This window comes from Opisthocomus hoazin, chromosome 23 (assembly GCF_030867145.1).
Source record: "Opisthocomus hoazin isolate bOpiHoa1 chromosome 23, bOpiHoa1.hap1, whole genome shotgun sequence".
NCBI classification, from domain to species: domain Eukaryota; kingdom Metazoa; phylum Chordata; class Aves; order Opisthocomiformes; family Opisthocomidae; genus Opisthocomus; species Opisthocomus hoazin.
In genome coordinates, this window is record NC_134436.1 from 10,677,119 (window position 1) to 10,697,914 (window position 20,796).

The window sequence follows — 20,796 nt, forward strand, 5'->3', positions numbered from 1 at the left end:
ATTGATATAATGATGTTTGATGTTTATTAGGCGTAGTCCTTTTGTGCTTCATATATGCTTCAGAGAGATTGTGCACGTGTTTTTTCATGAACTTTGAAACATAAATGGAAGTCTTATGCCTGAACAACATGATAAGTAAGCTGAGTTAGAATAGAGTGATGAAAAGTTCAGTTCCTAAATGATGTAATAAATCATATGCTAAGTATAGCTGCCTAGATATGTATAAAGACATTGACTTGTCAGTGCATACTTTGACATCTAATCTTTCATTTTGGGAAATGCCTCTGAATCTTTGCCTTAGGTAGAAAAAGTGGTGCCGCAAAGCTGTTCTCTGCAGCAGGCAGCACCGAGCCGGTGAACAGACAAGAGCGAGCTGATCAGGCAGAGCAGGCACAGTCACGGCATCATTCACAGCATTCGTTCAGTGCAGTATAATGCGCTGTCTTTTTAGCACCTTTCATGAAATATTTATTTGCTGTAATGTTTCTTCAGAGAACAGTCTACTCTACAGTAACTCCAAGAATAACCTCAAGTTTTTGTTTGAATTTTTTTTCCTTTTTTCCCACTGCTTAAGCATTTTTTTCCATGATGGCCTTGTGACCTTTATGCGCTCAGTACTCTTTTTCAGAAATGATGTAAGTGCAATATTATATTTACAGTAGGTTTAGCCAGATACAGATGAATGGACATGTAGAATAGAAAGTATCTTGTATCCATTATAGCTAAAAACAAATAGATGCACCATGCTAAAATTCAGCATTATAAGGAGAGTGCTGAACATCTTTCTGCCTTCTAGAACAGGGAGCAAAAAATGTCCAGAAGACAAAACATAGGATGTTTGCAAATGTTACGACAAGAAAGGAATTGGTACATGCGTTCACAGGAGACAGCCCCTATTTCTTATTAAAAATCAACTCAGGATGGAGAAGTGGAGTTTAGATTCTGAAACACATCCTCTTCAATTTAGGATTCTTAGTAATTAACGCTTAGAAGGTCTATAATTTAGGAAACTACTCTCCATGTTTTCTCTGTCATCAGTGAAAAGTGAAAATCACTTCCAGGTTCAGGTCTTAGGTGGGCTTTTCCTCCTGGGGAGCTAGTTGTCTCCAGTGACGACAGAGGGAGTCTGCGATAACTTGGTTCTGAAATTAGCATGCATCCTAGCTAAATTTAGTCCTGTTTTAGATTTGCTTTGCAAACTAGGCATACAGACAACTATTTAGATCAATAGCACAGCTCTAGTTTACATCTCACACCTTTAAATAGCATGAATGCTGTTCATCCCATCAGTCAACACAGCTGTTCTGCTTTGAGGGCTTGAGCTGCTGTCTCACTTGGAGCTACAGGAAGATGTTTACCATGGTACCACTGTGCTCAGTTGGGTGTCTTGGTTCTCTCTTTTCCCGTCAGTTCAGACTGGGTTTCCCAACAGCCACAGGCTAGCGCAGACTACTCACCACAGTGTGTTTCAGACCTTTATCTAAGAAGTGTTACACATGCAGAAGACAGATCTGGCTCTAAATCAAATTCTTATTCAAGAATATTTACTTATTTGCAGTGTTATCCTCCTTTATCATGGTTCTTGTTCCAATCAAAACAAACAAATAAACAAAACTGAAACTGAGCATGTAGGTATAAGACAAAAATTAATACATGCTTAAAAATAAGAGTCGACAGTTTTGTGTCCTATGGAAGGATCTGATTTTGTTAGAACATCAAAGTTATAATGCATAAAAGGCATCTTGAAAATGTATTTATTGCATTGCCTTTTACAAGGTCTAACTTGTTGAAGACAAAGTGTGGAAAGCTGGGTCCTTCAGGAATAGGACAGTGTTCTTGGGTCCAAAAGTTTGTACTTCGCAAACCTATGATACAGTTTGGCTTGTTTGGCAGTTTTTGTGCAGGAAAAGGACATGGGAAAATTAATGGGAATGTTACAAGCAAGCTGCAAAGACTGTGAAATATGAAAAATGGTATGATAGTTACCTGCTTTTTATCTGAGCTTAAAACTAGAGTATATCGACCTGTTTCATTAGTATTAAACTCCATCATGCATTTTGAGAGAAAATTAGATGCAAGGAAGATAAACTTAACATACATCTCCCTTATTTGTTAGAGTTGAAACCCACAAACAATTCCACTATGATACATTTTCAAAGACTAACAGAAATACATTTTTGAGTGCTTTTCCTCTCTGAATGCATAGAAATGCTTTATCAGCACTTTCTGGCCATGCATAAAACATTGACATGAAAACACAGTAGGATACTGACTTATTCTAGCCAAGAAATATCTTTGCATGGCAAGGGATTAATAAAAAACCCAACCAACAAACAAACAAACAACAGCCACCCCCTCCCCACCCCCTTTTTGTTGCCATAATTCAGTTCTGTAAAGGAAATACTGATCTATTAGGCTGGATGCAATATGAAGTACCTCTGGGCTGGGAATAGTAGGAAGATGCAACCCTTATATGCAGTAAGCATCCTCTGTCGTTCTGGAGAGCTGCTGTTATTCCCTATAAATGTACCAATAACTAGTTCAAGTTGAACAGTAAATATGTGAAATATACATAGAAAGACAAAAGCTACACTTGTTGAAAGTGATCCACTGAATTATAGATTCTGCTGCTGGTTTTACAAGTTTGTTAAGAATTGATGTGAAAACTAAAAGATTCTCATGAAGATTCATCTACATTTGCTTTTTCGATATGTTTTATTTCTGGATGTGCTAGCTGAAATTTTTAGTTCTGGAATTGTCCTAGTTAAGTAGCTAAAAAAGGATATAATTTGACAAGGTTCTGAGGTCTGCTGTCTTCTGTTAATGTCCAAATCACCGGATTTCAATATCAAACCTTCGGGAAGCATAGAGTTTACGAACAGCTATAGATAAGACCAGAGTAGCAGCACTGACAATATGGCTAAGTTCCAACTACTTAAACCTTGCACAACATACTCAGTCACACTGCCTTAAATGAAAGAAAATAATTTGGAATATTTACAGATGCCTTTCAAAAACAGAAAGCCCTGGCAATTACACAGGTTTACAGAAAGTCTAGGAAGTTCTACAAACTGCCCTCAGAGCAGGCTGGCTTTGACAGAAACTAATAATAAAAGAACACGTTCGTATGAAACCAGATCTTCAACTGAATGAACTTGGCCCACAAGTCAAATTATCTTTATGAACTTCAGTGGGACAAAACAACTAATCCAAAAAGTATTTTTGATCTTTAAAAAAAATATTTTACATTCGTTTTTGCATTATGCAAAATTGCTTGCATAGTTTTTTTGAAATTGCCAAAAAACATTTTGAAGGAGAAAGCTGATTCCAGGCTAAACCTAGAAGTCAGGCAGAGTTGATTCCAGGGAGTACATGAATAGACTCTAACATTTCTTTAGGTTCCTGAAATTCAGGATTTGATATTAGAATTTGAAGTAATACTAAACTGAAATCTGTGTTTTTCCGTTGTATGCTTCTGTCATCACCTCTGATTGAGCTTGACATAGCTGTCCACAAGACACTTGAAGAGTTCTTCAGCTTAAAAATTCCCACAGAACCATAAAACACCACAAATGAAAAACAACTAAATATTGTACATTCTTGGGGTGACCAGTACTATATAATTTTAAGTGTTCATTTATTAGTTCTCATTATGCCTTCTCCACAAAGAGGCAGAATGCCAAATCTGAAGAAGGTCGTATGGTCTCAAATTTTGGCCTTCTGGCATAATAAAAATTTCATTCTTTATAGTCTGACCTCTAAAATATAATGTATCTTTAAATAAAGCCTGCATTTAACCTTTTATACCTTGATTAGAAACACTTTCTTTTTACGTGTTTTGTTCCTTCATGGCTGCAAGGATTTAAATTGCTCTCTTCAAGCTTTGGGGACAGGAATTATACAGGACTTTTTTGTTATTGCATTTCTTGGCACTTGGGAAAATGTGTTGAGGCTTCAGAAATGTGTGTCCTGTGGGGCTGAACTTACTAAAGAGCAGCGAGTCACTTATTAGAAAATGTCTGCTAGTCCCTGAGGATTTTTTCCTATTACCTACCTCTAAATGAATGACTAACATAATGGATTAGTCTTTTCACCCTTGATACATGACTAGAAGACTTTATGAACTAGCAGGAAGGTATTTTGATTTCACTGGTATCATTCCCCAGCGCTGCTGTTGAATTTCCAAATGCTTTTGGTACTCACCAAAATCCAGATGGACAATTCTCTGAAGTGTGAGAGGCTAACGCTGTTGTTCTGATTCTCTTTTTGCCTGACCTCCATGTGTCCCCTGTGTAATTCTACCTTTTCCCAGCATCAAATCTGTGACAAGATCAAAAATGGATTTAGTCAGATAGCAAAGGTGTTCTCAGCTCAAAAGTACAACTAGAATTTTAATAAGAAAATTCAAAGCAAAAATTCTAAACATGTATATGCATAAATGAAGACAGATGTATCGGGTTGTCCTAAGTTTTATAGCGTAAGCCTGAATGTATTGATCTTTGTAAGGGTCCTCTATACTGACTTTGAAAAACTTATCAGGCAAGCAATGTGTATGGAGGATATCTTTCAGAGAGCCCATTTTTAGGCGATAGGACCTGCAAGGATGCATTTGAATATATCCAACAGTCGTCTTCTCTGCGTGTTACATTTAAGGCTACCAGTTACCATTCAAAGGTTTGGATTTTGACTTAATTATTATGATCTCAGAGACTTAGTTATGATTGTGTACATTTAACTAAAGCTACAAAAGAGCAATTGCTGTATTTAGAAGGATATACAGATTCCAGTTCAGTATTGTGCTTCTGATGAGATCTGTTGGGACAGAAACTGGGGACTTGAGGTGGTTTGGGGTAGCTGAATGCTCTGGTCTCACCTGCATTGTCTTTGGCGTGGGTTAGAGTAACCTGGTGACTCGTAGCATTTTGTAGCGTCTTCTCTGTAGTCAGTTCTGAAGTAACATCTCTGAAACTTTTTTCATAACAACTTATAAACTGAGCCCAGGCTGGTGGAAGCCTCTTATGGTCAGTCCTGCATCAGGTGAGCATTTTGACCACCCATGGGATTGTCAGCTTGCCACATCTGACTGCGTTTTTGCGAGCTCGAATTAGCCAGCACATGATTCGATAGGTTACTGAAGGGTCCTCAATTTCCTCAGAAAATGGCTCATTTCAAGAAGTACGTAGGAGACTTTTGAAGCCTTTAGACAAGCTTCCTGGAGGACTGGCTATAGACATAGAAAAGCAAAAGAATTATTGTCTGTCTCCCTGTGTTGTAAGTGGTTGCTGGCTGTGTCCATCTCCTTCTCTGCTCCATACCTGACCAAATAGGCTTTATTTGTTACTGGCATTACTAGCCTTCTCCATCCTGAGGCAGGTATCTGCCAAGCTCTTTTCAGTGGTGCCCAGCGACAGGACAAGGGGCAATGGGCACAAACTGAAGCACAGGAAGTTCTGTCTGAACATGAAGAAGAATTTCTTCACTCTGAGGGTGACAGAGCCCTGGAACAGGCTGCCCAGGGAGGTTGTGGAGTCTCCTTCTCAGGAGATATTCAAGACCCGCCTGGACAAGGTCCTCTACAACCTACTGTAGGTGACCCTGCTTTGGCAGGGGCTTGGACCCCACAGAGGTCCCTTCCAACCCCTACCATTCTGTGAATCTGTGATATGAGATGTGAAGCTGCTGGCTAAATATTTTCTGTTACCTTTCTGTGAAAAACAGCTCATCTCCTCAGGTCCACTCCATCCGGTGCCCCTAATGTTTTCCACTGCTTTGTCTGCCCTCCAAAGAAAGAAGCCTCTCTCCCAGTTACTTTTCAAACACTCTGGTCCTGCCAATTCTTTGCTGATTATTTGCAGCAGGGCCTCTGTTTCTGCTCCTTTTCTGAGCGTATAAACCGACGATGGTATTAATTACTCAATCTTATTTTGTATTTCTCAAAGCTGTGTAAAATACCAGGCTTGTAATGTATCGCCATCCTTTTTCTCAGCCCAGTGTGGCCCTGGCAGGAGTCAAATATACTGTGATGAACAAGGGTCTTCACAGACAAGAGCCTGCTTCGCCAGTAGCTGGATACCAAGCACAGTCATTCTTTCTCTTAGATATGCAGATTTTTAACAGAAAACTAAATTATACAGACGAGAAAATTGCTCGATGCAACAATACATGTCTGCTTTTATAAGAAAATAAATGCCACTGGGAGTTGTGGTAATGAATAGTTTCTATGAGAATTGCCTACTTCCTAATTAATTGGTATGTAAACTGTATGGTAATCCACGTTAAAAGCCATAGCATATGCTGTGGAACTGTCTGTTGCAGCCTCTAAATGAAGTCTGAGGGGAAATGAATCAGAGGTTAGCTGAAACGTGTGTTCTAGTCACTAAACAAACACTCTGCAATTAGAGGTTCAGATGCTGACTTTCAAAAGACACCGAACAGGTGATTTGACATTTAGGCTGTACAACAGAAAGAAACGCAGATGCCGTCTTCAGAAACAAGACAAATCATGGCCCGATAGTTGCAGGGGAACTTTACACTGTGCTATGTTATTGCTTAGCAGAGATAAGCAAACTGTGAAGCAAATAAATTGCAGCCAGTCTAAGTTATGCTTCGCAAAGAGGGAACAAAGAGAAGATCAAAAGGCATGGGACTCTGCAAGATTAAAACAACTGAAATTGCTCTCTTTCTTCTCACAGTATCAGCTTTGCTTCATGTGGCACCGAGCGAGATCCGGGCAATGCTTTCTGGGGAGAGTGTCTCTTTTGAGACAGGGCTCTCATCATCAAATACTGGAGTTTGCTGCTCTTTAAAATGACTGCACAAAAACGTAACAGGAGCCTTGAATGTACGCATGCAGACATTGCTATTACATATGCTGGTAACTACAAAATACTAGTTTAAAACAGAGAGGGAGAGCACTAAAATAATACAGATTTCGGTTTCACCTGAAATGGCTTTTTTCTTGTTCATTCTCCTCCTCCCCCATCAAAAGTATCTTTGACAACACTAAAATTACCTTTTTTTTTTAAGAAAATCAGGACTGAAGGAAAAAAAAAATCTTCTAGTCCTTATATCCAGTTACTTTAAGATACTTGAAACCTGATGTTATGTAGTAAAACTTGTATGAGCATTATACACCTGCAGTACAAACTCAAAAAGTGTAATTCCACTCAAGTCTGCAGAGATATAAAAGGGATCAATACAGGCCAATAAAGAGCTGCACTTGTATTATCAATTACCTGTTATTTTAAATACTTGCCTAGGAAATACTAGGAATCATTATCGATCAACATATCTGAAAATCATGTACTTTTATTTATGTGCTTAAATGTGATGATAAAGGCATCTTTCAGTATATTCAAAGAACTTAAGCACCTCAGTTTGCAGATAGACTTTCAGTGTAATTTTCAAATGTGCTTATGTGGCATTTATCTGCGTCTTTAAATGCCTAATACTTTTAAAAATTGAGCCTTTAATGTGTAACGTCAGTGATCTTAGCAAATCTCTAGGAGAAAGTCTCTGCTCTTTCTGCAAAAAAGAAAGGGAAGAGCTCTTCCCTGTAGTTCCTCCTTTTAACCTACGTGTCTTCAACAGACAATATTTCAATGATTTAACAGGCAACAGGTTGGTGCACTAACAAAAGATCACGAGGTTTGACCAAGGTGTTCCTTGGAATCAGCACGGTTGTGTACATAGTGGACATAGATTTTATTAAATTCAGTATTAAAGGCAGAGACGAAAGATTTTGCTCAGCGCTGAGATACTCAGTTTCAAGAAACAGGGCATTTCTGTAAGGGTCTTGAGCTCTCCTCTCTCACTCGATACCACAGAGCACGTTTGACTGAAGGGGTACAAGGAGCTAGCTGCAGAGTGACTTGACAAAATAAAGGGATTGCAAAGCTACTTCAGAGCCGTGTCCCATCAGACCATTACAACCGCTGAAGCGGATCAAGTGGTGACGTAAAACAGTAGAACTAATGGAGTGATTTTATTTGCGCTAGAGCAAGTCCAACATTGCATGCCCTTTGACTAACTCTAAATATCTGGGTAACCTGAGAGGAGAAGACATTTTCTAGCCCCAAAGAAGTCAAGTGCATCTTTTTTTTATTATTATTTTTTGCAGTTTAATATCCAGGTTGATTGTTGTTTCTTATGCTTAATTTCATCCTCTGAGCAAATGGAAAGATAGCTGTTTCTAAATTCTTTAAGTTCTAGTGAGTGGGGAAGAGACAGTTGCAAAGGCAGCCTGAGAGACTGTATTTTCATTTTCCAGAAATAGGCAAGGGGCTGGCACTCAGGACAGAATTCTGTGTATTTTTGAAACAAGTAGCATGTTGGACCTTGGCAGAATGATAAGCTGGTGGGCAGAAGGACACCCACTCCAAATACAGAATGATATGGGAAGGGAGACCAATGCTGGGTTTTTTTATTTACAGTTCTTTTCAAACTTTGCAGTCACGCACTAACTTAAGAAATGAGTTTTCCATTACATTGTTATAAAAATTATGACTCTATTAAAACTCTGAAACCTCAAAAGATTTACTGTGAAACCTTCTTTTGATGTTTCTGACGACTGAGATATACACAAATACGTAATGTGAGGGTAGACAAAAGATGGAGCCAGAGTTTTCTTTGAGGGGATACAGGGATAGGACAAGGGTGATGGACTATGTTGGAAAATTGTAAATCGCAAAGAAACCTAAGAAAATACTTTTTTACCATGATGGTGGTCAAATATTGAAACAGGAGCTGACAGAAGCTGTGGAATACCTATCCTGGGATATATTCATAGCTCGACTGGATGTGGGCCTGAGGAACCTGAACTAACTGGACCTGCCTGAGGCAGGAGATTGGAGCAGAGACCTCCAGGCATCCCTTATAACCTAAGTGGTTCAGGCAACTGTTCCAGTTCAAGTAGACACTCTGGGCCACACGCTGACGGGCTGAATATTTTGCTGGCTCTAGAGAGGAATAAAGAAGGGGATGGAGTTGGCAGTGACATAAAACTTATCTTAGAACTTCTGGGCCTGAAGTCGAGGCGTTGATGTAAAATATTCCCTTGGATTTGGCACGTACTAAGATTTCAATGATTAAACCCTAAACACCCTGACATATTATAAAAACAGAACAGATGTACTGATTTTCTCCAGACACCAACACGAGTAAGGAGATTTGTGCAATATAAGTATATCCTTTGAGTTTTGTTCATTTTTGACAAGGTCAGCCATGCAGTCTCCATTGCTGGACTCTGCAATTGATGCAGGTTATAGTGGGTAACAGGCACAAGAAAATCTGACTTCTGCAACGATCAACAGCTCTTGAGCTAAAAAATAAAACCCGACCTCCAATTCCAGCGGGCAATAGGTATAATCAATTTACATGAGCAGTGAAAAGTGATTTTTCTTTTCTGAAAGTCCTGCCTGGAATGCCCTCCAGCACTCCGAGCTCTGGACTATGAGGCCACCATCCCGTACTTTCTCTCTAGAGAGATGATGCCAGCTACTCTCTCTCACTTTAGTCACATTGCGTGAAGCACCTGTACATCTTCCAGATGGAAGTCTTTATTGCTAATAACTTGAAAGAATCGTAAGACTATGAATATTTAGAGCCTGATCCTCTTTACATCTAAGTTACTTGAAATTTTGGTCATTGGAGCAGGTCTGGATTCTTAAAGATGGTCAGGCTTCAGAGCCTGGAATTTACCTTGTAAAGGGAAATTCTCAGTCCTAGCCCTGAGTCTGTGGATGCTCATGGCACATTGCTCCTCCTGGTTATCATTCTGTCAGGAACTACTTTTTCCAGGATATTCTCTGGGCAGTGTCTGACCTTTTGAGAAGATGGTGATATGGGTGACGTTAAAAATTGCTTGTCCTTATGGGATGTCTCTGATGCATACAAGTGTTCTCCAGTTTTTGAGGTGAGAAAATGTTAGAGAAATACCTGTGTAAGGAAATCTAAAGTGTGGGGTTTTAGTATCCAGAATCCAAGATGATAACAATATTTATTACTGAGAATAATAGTGGGGAGTTTCCATACTGATTTTTATGTATGTCAGTGTAGTTCTATATATAGTATGTACATAATACACAAATATTCCCTCTCTCTTTCTCTTATTATTTCTTTTAATTACATTCTTGATTTTTTTGCCATTAGTAGGTTTGGTGGTTCTTTCGAAATGAACTGTTCTTGTCAATGCCTGTTGGAACAGTGGGGTTTTTGTGCTATAGAGGAGTATTGTTACTTTATTCTGTAATGTTAAATACTTTTGGAGACATGAGATATTTTTTGTCATAGGTTTTTGGGAAATGAAACTGTAGATGGATGAGTTTGCTTTTAGTTGTTCCACAAATTTCTGTGCTACAGTCTTTGAATGTTAACCCATAAATATTAAGGGCACTATTTTTAGTCATTTCTAACCTCTGTAAAGTGATTGTGAGAAATCATACTGAACATTCTTGGAAACATAGTGTGTTGATATCTCATTAGAATGAAAAATGTAACTTTTGGCTGGGAAAGTTTACCTAATCTATATACCCTAGTGTTTTGAAGCTTAATTTGGACCATAAGCCTAGATCTGAATTTTTATACTGAAATTCAGAAGAATGCTTACTAAATAGCAGGCTTATTAGTGTCTAACAGCATGCACTGAAAAAAGCTTTATTCGCCTAACTTCATTCCAAATGCACCACAGAAAAGGTTTGCCTACAAGTCGAGCATGTGGATATCTGTGCAAGTGACAAATACTTTGGAAAAGCACATTAATCAGGTGAAATTTAAGAGGCATTTGCTTCTGTCGTAAATTCCTTGGCCTGGAACAGACAACATCGGAAATCACTCAGACTGAAGTCTTGAACTGATAGGGAGTTTGTGTGAACACAGTTACTGTACTGCGCAAATATCTCTTTCAACAGCCATCATTTAAAGGATCAGAATAAATTTAATTGCCATCAAGCTGTTCGTATGTTAAATAGAGATCAGTTTATAAAGTGATTTTAGAAAGCAGGACTGCTGAGGAGTATGTGTTTCTAAAAGCCTCCAGCCAGTGTCAAACCTATTAAGAGCTACAGCTAGTCCTTTTTAGCACAAGGATAATTTCCAAGATTGATATTCCTTATTTGACACAGTGTAAGCTGTACACACACCCAGGGAGAGCTGAATTCTTAAAATCAGTTGTTTCTTCTTGTTTTTAAGTATATTTGTGATGTTGATTAGATGTCAAAGCTTGAACAGTCTGTTCTCTAATGCTGTGAAGTTGGCAACATCTCTAGCAGAGAGTGGCATTTCAGCTTATTCCATTATTTATACAAGTGAAGAAAAATCTTAACCTTTTAAAAATAAATTTTAGTAACATTCTGAAATTTGCAAAAGGCCATCGGACCCTGCATCTGCTGTGTTGACCTCTGCTGAGCCCTTCTGATGGAGGTAAATGCACTTAGGTTACAAAAAAAGAACGTAGAGCATTAAATAATTTAAGTGAGCCAGTTTACTATTCTAAAAAGAGTCAACTTCTGCACTTTCTCCCTAAAAGAAACCAAAGCAGCAAATCTTTTAGCATAACTGAAAGTAATAGTAAAGGAAAACAAAGATATACTTTTCCTCCTAGAAGGTAGCAAGCCTTCTCCTGTTGCTGTGTACTGGCAAAACCTTACCAACCTAGATAGTGCAATGCCAGTTTTTTACCATCTGAGAAGCCGGCTTGGCAGTGCAATACAATAAATCATCAACTCAAGGCTCTCCCATCAACACAGGGAGATCCCTTAAAATGCCTAAATCACAGAGACTGCCTTCACTGTACACACCTAAGTAGTAGCTTTGTCTCTGTATCCATGAAATAGCCAAACTGGACTGAGGAGAATGCTGAGTAAGGCTAAATGATGTAGAAATTGACTGTACTATTTTGCATTTTTCTTATAATTTAATATGTTAAATTGTTAAGCCATTGGACTAAGACCCCTTCAAAACTTCTGTCTAATGAAATTGATTTCCATGCCGACTGTGTCTGCTGAGAGCAGCAGGTGTGTATTTACCAATGTGATAAATCTAATTCTTTGGGCTGCAACTTTTTTTTTTTTTTCAGATTTGTATGCTGTGTTTGCTTTTCATCCAAATATGTGAAAATAAGCGATTAAGTGGAAAACAGAACCAGAGATACTAGTCTTTACCCAGAGATAATAGTCTTTAGACAGCAGAACATAGCTTAAGCAGCGAGTTAACTTCTTGAATCATTTAATACAGATTGCGTATATAAAGATGTTGTCCCTGTATTTTATTCTATTTTAGACACAAAAAGTAGGAACACAGATTTTGAAGTTGTGTATGACTTGGCTCACAGATGCAGATGGTGTCTAACTAATTTTAGGCTGCATTTTCCATTCAGATTAACAGATTCTAATGTTAGAATCTTCACGATATGTGAAGAGCTGTCCTGAGAAGCAAAGGTTATTTATAAAGATGTCGGTCTGCTTTGGATGGAAAACTCCAAATGCAGTATCTTTTCTCCATACTGGTACCAACGTGCTATGAAACAAGACATTGTAATACCCATGCCACCAATCTGTATGTCATTGAACACCTGGTTTTTACATGGTCTATTTGAAGATTAATTGCCTTTTTTGCAGCAAAAGCTTCTTGTTGGGAGAACCCAATTACGAACACTGCTTTTCTAGATCATTACCCTTAATGTAAACACACATACAACACAATGATTATTGAGTAACCACATTTAAATACTAGCATTTCCAAGTAAAAGAAAAAAGAACCCACAAGTGTTCGGTATTCACTACCATGGCTATAGCTGACTGCTAAGGAAGTGCCTTTGCCTTTAACCCACCCTGGTTGGAGCTGAGATACAAATTTGAAGAAAGATGCAATGTAAGCTAAACACACAGATCATTAACATCTCCAGAACTTTTTACGCAAAAATTGATCATTTTATTTTTTGCATTTTGCAGATGCAGCATCTGTAGAAGTGATGCCTTGGTTGCAGTACTCTTCATCACTCAAAGATTTTCCAGTGCCAGAAGTCTGAGAAGATGGTGGGACTGAGATAAGAACCTAAGATGTGTTTGATCAGAAAAAAATTGTGAAGATTTCAGAGCTTACAAAGCAAATGCAGTCAATTTCTTGGCCCTGTCCTCTAAGCTTTTTCCAACAGGAAAACTCCTGCCGCCTCAGCCAACTCCACAAGCAGCGGGTGTCTGCGCACGTACAAAGATCTGAACGTGTGAGCAGTGTCGCAGAAGGAAGTCTCCACCCGAATGCTGGGAACCGTACAGCCCTGCAAAGCAGAGCAGCACCAAAGGAGGAGAGCACATGAAGCGTTTTTACTTGTGTATACCTAACTGAAACCTTTCTTTTTGTTTAGTTTTGTATTTAGGCCAGGCACAAGAGAAGCAAGCCTGTCTTACCTGCAGTGTTCTATGTTAGTGTGATCACTGTGCCAGAAACGACCGATTTTGCTTTTATAATACTACTCCTACTAGTTGGCTGCCAAAAAACAGTGTTAAAATTTTGCCAGATCTTCTGCTCAAATTTGTGTAAAATCTCTGTGGCGTATACGTACCAGCCTAGATGAACACCGCTGTCTACAGTGGTGACTGGATGGGTTTTTGTATGTGATGCCATCTATATATTAAATGTCTTGATAAGCAAGTTGTTGCCCTCTACATTTAGCAAAGACATGCAAGTACTGGAGTTCTCTCTTCACAGAATCACAGAATGACAGAATAGTAGGGGTTGGAAGGGACCTCTGTGGGTCACCCAGTCCAACCCTCCTGCCGAAGCAGGGTCACCTACAGCAGGCTGCACAGGACCTTGTCCAGGCGGGTCTTGAATATCTCCAGAGAAGGAGACTCCACAACCTCCCTGGGCAGCCTGTTCCAGTGGTCCGTCACCCTCAGAGGGAAGAAGTTCTTCCTCATGTTCAGACGGAACTTCCTGTGCCTCAGTTTGTGCCCATTGCCCCTTGTTCTGTCACTGGGCACCACTGAAAAGAGCTCTTTGTCCTTTTCTTCTCAGTGTTTGGGTCTAGACAGTTAGAGAACTTCGCACATCCCCAGTAATGCGCTTTACAAATGGCCAGAACTCAAACGGACCCTCGTTTAAAAAGATTGGTATTTTCCATTAACGGTAGAACAGCCGGTTCTGTACAGCTTGTGCTTTCCCTGTGGGGCGGGTTAAGCTTGGCCTGGGGCCGCAGCCCCCTGGCAATGGCCAGCTGGGTCAGCCGCAGAGCGTAGAAGATCTCTCTCATCTCAGGGCTGCGGGCTGGGCCCAGCATTGGGGCCAAACGGCCGGCGGCAGCGGGGTGGCCGCGGCCGGGTGCCGGGCGCTCACCCAGCCCCCCTCAGCGTCAAGGGCACAAGGTGAGGTGAACAGGGAGGGAGATCGCTTACCAGTCAGCTAACAGGACGCCAGGCTTGGTCTGGGGAAGGTGACCTTCCTTTATAATAAGGTTGGATGGCCAGAAGCAAAGACAAAATGAAACCAGCAGGAATGAACCTCCCCTTCCCCTCGGCGCTCGCTCCCCGGGCTGCCCGTTGTTCCTCCCCGCCGTGTGCCATGTTGCCCCCTCTGCGGAGGGTTGCCCGGGGCTGCCCCGCCCGGGCGCCCGCACAGGGCAGCCGCCGCCTCGCCTCACGGAGCCGCCCGCGCCCGGGCCCGGCACACACTGCCAGGAGTGATGCTGTAAAGTTAAAAAACGGTTATATGGGAATGTTGCCTGTCTCTGAAGGAGGGTGGAATCGGTGCCTCAGGTAACCCACCCTTACCCTGCGCTGTTTACGAAGTCTCTCTGGTTCTCATAACTGCGTGCCAATTACAGAGTGAAGCTCAAGCGTGGTTTTTGAAGTCCAATGTGTACCTTTATATCAGGTTTCACTCTGGAAAAACTAAGGCTGTTTAAACCCCTTTTATGAGCACTGTAGGAGTCTCATCGTGTCTAAAGGGTGCAGAGAAACCTGCACTTGTTTCTCATTAATTCAAGCTGGATACTTTTTAAAAAATCTCTTTCCTTGTTTGTCTTCCCGACCCCAAGGTGCTCAGTCATTTGTATTAAATGAACTTCACTGGGGACCTCTGTGTCAAACCAGCTACGGTGTTAAACTGTGAATATGAAAGATTATCATCTTGGCGGCTGCATGATATTGCAATTAAAGTCACCTTCAGCTGTTAGTCGCCTTTGCCTATGAAAGGGAGAGGTGACACTTCCAAGGCTGATAATCCCCAGTCAGTTCTTTCCGCCATGTTGTTCCCCCAAAGCGCTGGTCAGTCGGGGGCACGGCGCCAGCAGCCACCCCACAGGCCCAGTCTGAAGGCTACTGAAGTTCCTAAATCACGGGAAAAGTTTTGATTTAAGTTTGGGCCGTTCCTCAGCATGGAAATTCAACGTTGACGTTGGGGCAGTGTACCGAGTGCAGCTGCGAGCGCCGGCGGCAGGGGAGAACCGCCGGAACCGAGCCCCTCGCCGCTGAAAGCCCCCGCACGCCAGCTCCGTGTCGGCGAGCTGCGACGCCGGCGACCGAGGCGCAGGGCTCGGCTCCCCGGAGCTCTGCTCTCACACAGGGAACCGCCACAGCCCCGGCGTCGGGGAGCAGCAACAGGTGCCATGCTGGACTGCAGCGTTGGACTTAGCACCCGTGTTTTGCTTCAGTCCTGTTGAAATCCTGTCTCCAGGACACAGGCTGACTCCTCTCCCTGCAAGGCAGGGCCGAGGAGAACATGGCAATTTAGCTAAGTAGAAAGGTCTGGGTTTGGTGAGTGGCACAGCTGAAAGTGTGATAGATAACAAATGAAAACTAATTACTTTCAAACTGCAATTGGGCCAGCAATTGTTTTAATTTATACAAAAAGAAATGAGTGGCAAAGCATTTCTTTGGTGGGAGGACCCTTGTAGGGTATTAGAGTGAGGGCTGGTTTGCAGGAGGACAGGAACTGAGCAGGTAAGGGCTTTTTCTTTAAAACAGAGTAGGGAAGAAAATGAAAAAGGTCTACTTAGTCATTGCTATTTCAGCTTTTCCTTTCTAGCTGTTTCACCTGCTTTCAAGCAAAAGTGTTTTTCTACTTTATAAATTCATTAGTAAGGGAGAAAAAAAAATTTAGAAAGTGTTTTCTGAAAAACAGACTGTGTTGCCAAATGGATAGGTTTTAAAATGCCAAGTTTGAAAACACAGGAAAAAAATAAGCTCAGTTTGCTAATAGTGTGCACCTGATAGGAGAGTTTTAACCCTTCACTTAACATATCAGAACTGATCTAGTGGTTTCTATTGCATCTAGTTTAATCATGGTTGTTTAGGGGTTTTTTTTTGCTTTGGTTTTTCACATGTTATTAAAGCTGCTGGGCCAAATTCTCTATGTTCTAGCAGTGGACTTTCTTCAGCTGTAGTCTGATGATTAAGGAGAAAAATGAAGCGTGTTTATCAATAGAAGCCCCTCTGTCCTGGAGTCTGTTCTTAATACAACCTAGATCTATGGACTCATGATTTCTAAGATTCAGAGGATGTTGTTAATAAGAAATATGTGGGGGAAAGCATCTAATAGCTTTTGCGTTCTGAATACTGCTACTATTTAGAAGTGAGAAATGTATTCATGTCTCTGACTTCTTTACAAAAGCTTCTGTGGCCCCTTAGACTAATTGTATATGGGAGCACTGTTCCATGGGAGGTAGTTGAATAGAGCTGTTATTATTCTAGCATCAAAATAATCAATGTATTTTGGAAAAGCAATCATAGAATTGATAAACAAATGACTAGTATTTTATTTGTGAATTAAATAATTTTTTTTTTAACTAGACTGTGTAGGGTCTAGATTTTTTTTTTCCAGGAGTGCAAATACAAGAGTAGGTCTGACTGATAAGGTAATTTTGAATAGTATCACTTCTACATTTTATTTTTAATATTTCATAGGTGGATGCAGCTATCCTATCTCACAACCACACTGTCTTCAGCTTCTGGAGATTTATAAGGTATGACCCAATATGAATATTTTATCAGTCTAAACCAAGCTTCATTCTTTTTTAATTTAAATGTTGTGAGTGCATTGATTGTAAAGCCCCTCAGATGGACTATAATACCACAAAGATGAATGAGAACATTTGTAAAAGCTTCAGCTAGCTACTCTGTTTATAGAGTACTTCAAAGTAAATGCAAGTGATCTGCACACCATACCAAAACATCAGTTTAACCACCAAATTGTACAGTGAATAAAAAAGAAATCTAATATGCATTTTTAAAGGAGCATAAAAGTTACTTACAAAAAAAGACACGTTTAATACTTTAGGTGGTGAAATGGTACATCTGGTTTTGAACTGGTGTATCTACTCATAATCTGAAGCGGCTGACTACTCTGTGTTTATAAGAATGCTAGTGTTCTAAGCTTGGAGGTTTGAATATTCACAAAGTAAATACAGATATGCATGTGTTAAGATTTTCACTCAGTATGAAAAATTACGTATGTCACAAATCTTTGCTTGCAATAGTGTGCCTTGCATGTCCAAATGCTGGGAGAGTTTCTCAGCTGAAACAAGAAACTGACCTTAACTTTCTCTGCTGTAATGGGCACGTAGGTTTCCTGTTTCAAAACCCAAACCCAGCTGATACAGCTTATCAGGTATTGACTAAATGCAGCCAGCTGTCCAAGATCACTTAATGGAATACACCCTAATGACCTCTGTGCTTCTGGAAAGTAGCAGGAAATGTGTGAAGAAAGGACATACACAACTTGCTATGTGGATATCTGTAAGTGTTATGAGTGGATTATAGGGTCTTCCCTCTTTCTTCATTGTTGGAAACAAAAAAAGGTGGTTAAAAACCAGCTGATCTCTCCTCTCAAATCTCCATGGCACCTTATTCTTCTGATGTGGATGTTTTCTTCTGAAAATGCGCTGTGTCTTAAAGTATTGTTCTTTCTAATACATTGTACAACTTGTAAGCAATTCAAGTGGCTCCAGTCTAAGGAACAGCAAAGTGAAAAGGACTGGTGCTCGCTTTTCTGGTAGTTAATGACTGAAACCAGTTTTTTTCTGAAATACTGAGTTCCTAAATTGAACTGGCTGATGTTGGTGTATAGCAAGATGTCTAAGCATACATATAAGGCATGTTAAATTTTCGGTCTTTGTTATTAGTAACAACTGTTTGACTCAGGTCAGTATTGGTTATTGCTGCTTTGGGGTCTAGATACTGATTCCTGGCATCCTGCATTTGCATACTGTGTGTTGTTCCTTTAGATAGTTTCCAAAAGTCTTTTAACTGCACAAAAACCTGTCTCATGGTATTCCAGAAGGAAGAGCAGAATAGAGGATTTTTAAGACAAGTAAATTCTGCTTGTTGTAAAGCAAAATGAGAGCTATGCTATCATTAGCAGCATTAACACCTTGAATTTTTCAGAAAAGGGTTGAATCTTCTGAAAATGAGGATTGAAAAGATAAGCTTCACTGATTGCCACAAAGAGCCCCGCAGAAATTGTCAGACAGCACTTCTGTGATAGCTAGTGGTTTGATTCGGAGTCATTCATTTCTCTTCTCTGTGGAGGTAAACTTGACAGCTCAACTGTTCTTATTAGTAGGGTAAAAGGCTCTGAAAAATCCACAACCATATGCAATTATCTTCTGTCCTGTCCTTGTGTGTCTCTTGCTCTGGTTTATTTGACTTGATAGAAGTTATTTTTCCTAGTCTAACCTGTTTTATAAACAAGTTCCGTAGTTCATTCAAAATGTGACAAAATAGCCTAATGTTTAAACAAGGTTTATTTTACTAGTTGTTATTATTAGTCAGCATTCTTCTAGAATTCAAAGTCAATCTAAAACATTGCTCCTGATAAAAACAACTTTTAAGATATGCTTTTCAACACCTTTAAAGCTTTTTTTGCCAATCATTTCATTCCTATAACTTGCTGAATTCCATCTAAGGCATGGTTAGTGGTTATCCCAAAAATGCATATACATGCAAATGAGAATTATACATGCCAATGTTTCTTAAAAGAAGGAAAGAAAGATAACCAAGATTTGCAGTGTAACTAGAACACTAACAATATTTAGCTCTGGACACAAGAAGGGGAGGGAATTCCAAAATGGAAAGCCTTTCACAGAGTGCCTCATACCAGTTCTCCCAGTATGTCTGTTAGATGTGATGTATCCAGCTGAAACTGCAAAAATGTTTTGCCAGACTTCATGGATCAGGATATAAACAACTGAAGTCAAGTACTTGTGCTGAGTCAGAGCTGAGTTGGACCTTTTAAAAAATAAGTTTAAAATAATTTTAGAATTCTTCATTCAGGCTTTCAGCTTTTAGTTCTTCAATGTCTTGGGTTAACCCTCAGATTATCAATGGAAGCCTACGCAAGAGAACATGAAAAGCACTAAAACTCGTGGTTTCATTTAGATGATGTGTCATGGTTGTGGACAGAAAGACTAAACAGCTACATTAGGGTTTTTTGAATCGCTTGGGGCCTATGGGAGTCATACTTTAGAATTACAACAACTGCTAGAACCTCCTTATTTTGACCCAACACCTTTGTCTAGATGATGTGACACCTGGGTTATGAGGACCTTAAAAATCAATAGCTAATCTTCTGAAACTGAGCCAAAATGGGCTATGGTGTTGTGTCCACCCCAGATTATGATAGTGTAAATTGTCCAACATGAGGAGCATGTTACCACAGAAACAGCAAAGCTATGGAAGGACCTCTAAATGGAAGGCATTGCTTTTACTCTTTCCTTTCAATAAAAGCCTGTAGTTGACTGTGCATTTGTTTGAGAACGAGCCGCGGATTTTATCTGTAAGGGACAGAACTGCTCTAGTTAAACAGCAGGAAAATAATTTCTCTTTACAGTTACCTTTCACCAACTCCTTCCTTTAAAATGCCAAAAAGCCCAGGAGCTGCTGCTGCGGGTCCCATTCTTTGCTTAATGGATTGTGATATTTTCTAACTTTACTGGCTGTGGTGTGAATCCTAATTTATGTTCTTAAAAAAAAAAAAAATGCAAACCCTTCAGCAATTCCTGAAACTTTGCTACTTTACACACAAACCACATGTCAGCAACTTTTGCAGAGGTGACAGGTGACTTAATATAATTAGACACTTGCTGCATGCTTCTGCTTTAAATGACACTGAATTGCTGGGGTATTGGCAAACCTGTCCGGTAGACACTCAGCTTGTCTTCCTCTGGTTCTTGTTCACTTCATTTATGCAGAATCCTCTGTTTTCCATTGTCATCTGACAATTTCTTACTCAATGAAAACCTCCTTTTGAGACTAATTAAAACCCAACTAGAGATTTTCTTTGAAGCAAAAGCACTGTAAAGAATTGCACTGTCTCATTAGTAATAAAGAAATGTCTGCTTTGCCCACTGATAGTTTTTTGCAGCTAATCTTACGTAGTTGTAATATTTAACAACTGTATATATTGAAAATTGCTTACTCTATACTGCTTTTCTTTGCATACGTTATTCCATGCCCATAATTACTGCTGTTGTGGTAAGGTGATGAACAAATGCTTGACAATTAGGAGTCTGAAACGAACCCCTTCTCATTTCTTACAGTAATTTAATATGTACTAATAGAGTAACATACAAATTATTTTCATAGTCACATTCTGAGTTCTTGGTGGTGCTGTTATACTGCATGCTACAGATGCAGAGTGTTTGAAGGTATGATGGGAATAGACTACTGTCTCGGTGTGGTACCTAACCATAGATTCCTTTGCCTTGTGTCTGACTCTCTCGTATCCACACTCGTGATGCGGTGTATAGCATGCTAGACCAGTACTGAAAATGAAAATTTTACAAATTACCAGGTAAATACTTAG

At 39.9% G+C, this 20,796-nt stretch overlaps 1 long non-coding RNA gene across 2 annotated transcripts in view; it reads left to right on the forward strand.

Annotated features, from left to right (window-relative positions):
- LOC142364019 (uncharacterized) overlaps window positions 1-13,715 on the forward strand; it is a 303,513-nt gene extending 289,798 nt beyond the window's left edge. For both annotated transcript variants that reach the window (XR_012766092.1, XR_012766091.1), the window contains one exon: window positions 12,948-13,715. This is a non-coding gene — a long non-coding RNA (uncharacterized LOC142364019). The remainder of the gene's footprint in view (window positions 1-12,947) is intronic.
- The last annotated feature ends 7,081 nt before the right edge of the window (window positions 13,716-20,796 follow it).